We start from the raw sequence: 2253 nt of genomic DNA on the forward strand, positions 1-2253 counted from the left end.
ATTTTAATAATTCTTTTGCCATCCTCCTTTTGAATTATCCTTTGGATGTCATCTGACTAGACATCTTCCTGCACTTGGCTATAACTTTCCTCCTTATTCTGCATATGACTATGAGTAGTCATCTCTTCGTCTGTTAATATAATAGTTTCCAATAACTGTTTGTCTTTCCTCAAGTCTATATGACCTACAAACACACAACAACTTTCAGTTTTCAAAATACAATACCTTTCATCTTCTTTTGATGCTTCAAGCACCAATCCTCCATCATAGATCTTTTGGATTTCAGCAGATTCTTCTTGCTGTGACTCTATTTCTCTGAGTCTTTCCTTCTTTAACAAATCAATATGAATTTGTTCAAGTTCCCTAAACTCGTTCATCAGCTTGCCATTCCACCTCTATTGCAATAGCTTCCACTTGACTCTTTTCTTCATTCTCCATATGTATCTTTGGTCTTCACTTGTTTTTCTTTGTACTGCCAGACTAATCTCTGGTTCTTCATTCTGCTGCCAGTTGCTATACTTCTGCAATCTAATGCCTTCCTCAAATTCACTCTCATGTAGCTGATCATCCATTTCAAATTGTTGGTTCTTTCCATCTTCATCTTGCTGAATTAATACTTCTGTCTCCTTCATGTCTATGAGGACATAACTTCCTTGTTGCTCCTGATATTTCATCTCACCTTCAAATAATCTCTGCTCAATTTATCTGATTTCAGCATCATATTTATTAATGTTTCCTTCCACACCTTTTTCTCCTTCAAGTTCTACGAGCTTCATTTCTCCTTCAGGTTCCTTGAGCAATCTCTCCAAGAATTCTATTTCCTTGTGAAATCTCTCCAGCAGTTCATCACAATTTCCTTTCTCAGCTTCATTCATTTCTTGGCAATCCACTTGAGTTGTCCTATTTTCTACGCTATCATATTGCAAGCATCTTTCATCAATTCCATTAAACAAATTCATTGGTTTACCTTCTTGTAGTACCACTATGGCATTGTCATTAGACTTCTAGTCTGTATCAACCTCATCTGACTGTTTCACACCAAACAAAATTTCATCTATGAACTTCTGCTGCAATAGATTAGCACCTTCTTCCTCTAAAAGGGATTCTCCATCATACTTCACCTCAATAGCTTCATTCCTGCTCGTGACAGTTTCACCAGACTGTCCATCATCCTCTGCATATCCTGCAAACATACACAAACTATGAGAATTAAAGTCACAAGGCTTCATTGCCTCATCTGCTTCCCTTGTCAACATATCTTCGAATTGTTTTGAACTATGCCAATAGTCCATGAGATCTTCAACTGATCTCTCATTATCCTCTTCACCCAACATTTCACCTTGTTCTGGTCTATAAATGGAAACTTCCATTTCTGCTTCTGCTTCTCTGAGTTCCTCCTATTCCTCTTGAGCACTCAATACCTGCTCAATCTTTCTCAATTCTTCTACTATCTCTAACTTCACTTGTTGATTTCTCTTTTCTCGTAGCCTCTACCATTTTACTCTTTTCCTCATGGTCCAACCATGCTTTTGGTCTTCAACACTTCTCTGCAGCATCTCCATCAATATTCCCATCTGGAAATCTATCTCAGCTTTCTCTCTGTCAAACTCTTCTTGACTCATCCTCATGCCATTTGCTTTGGCATCTTTCCTTCTGTTGTGGATTCTTTCTTAACCTCTACTATGATTATCTGTAGTCATCCTCTTCTCCTCTCTTTCCATGAGCTCCTCGCTCCTCTACAACAAAAAGTCATCCTTACTGTGATCTTACCTCACTAAGCTCCCTTCACTCAATCTTTTGGTAAGCATGGTCCTCTATCTGGAACCTCCTCTTGAGCAACACCTTTGCTCCCTCTAGGCTTCTACAATCTCTCACTCTCTCTTTTGAGAACACTTCAGCTGTCCTCTTTGTCCAACCTCTTGTTGGATTCTTCAAGTTCACTGCCACTTCAGAGTGCTTTCCTTGCTCTGCTTTTGAGAACACATCTGGTTCTTCTCTCACAACTTCTCTTGGTCTATATTGTTGTAGTCTTCAAACATTCTTATGTTTTCACCTGTGTTTGAATGGATTTCCTCTGTCTCTTGCTTTTGCATGTTCTGTTACAATCTCTAAGAACTTCCCAAAAGTTCTTCTACAATCTTGATGTTGTAATCTGGTACCAAGCTCCATTCATTCAACATGTTGTTGTTTCCATACCTCTGTAGTATTAAATCTTCATAAGCAAACATCTCTTCACAGGAAATTTCTTCCTTT

This window comes from Pinus tabuliformis, chromosome 6 (genome assembly GCF_031772625.1).
Source record: "Pinus tabuliformis cultivar Carrire ecotype Pingquan chromosome 6, CPIR1, whole genome shotgun sequence".
Lineage (NCBI taxonomy): Eukaryota > Viridiplantae > Streptophyta > Pinopsida > Pinales > Pinaceae > Pinus > Pinus tabuliformis.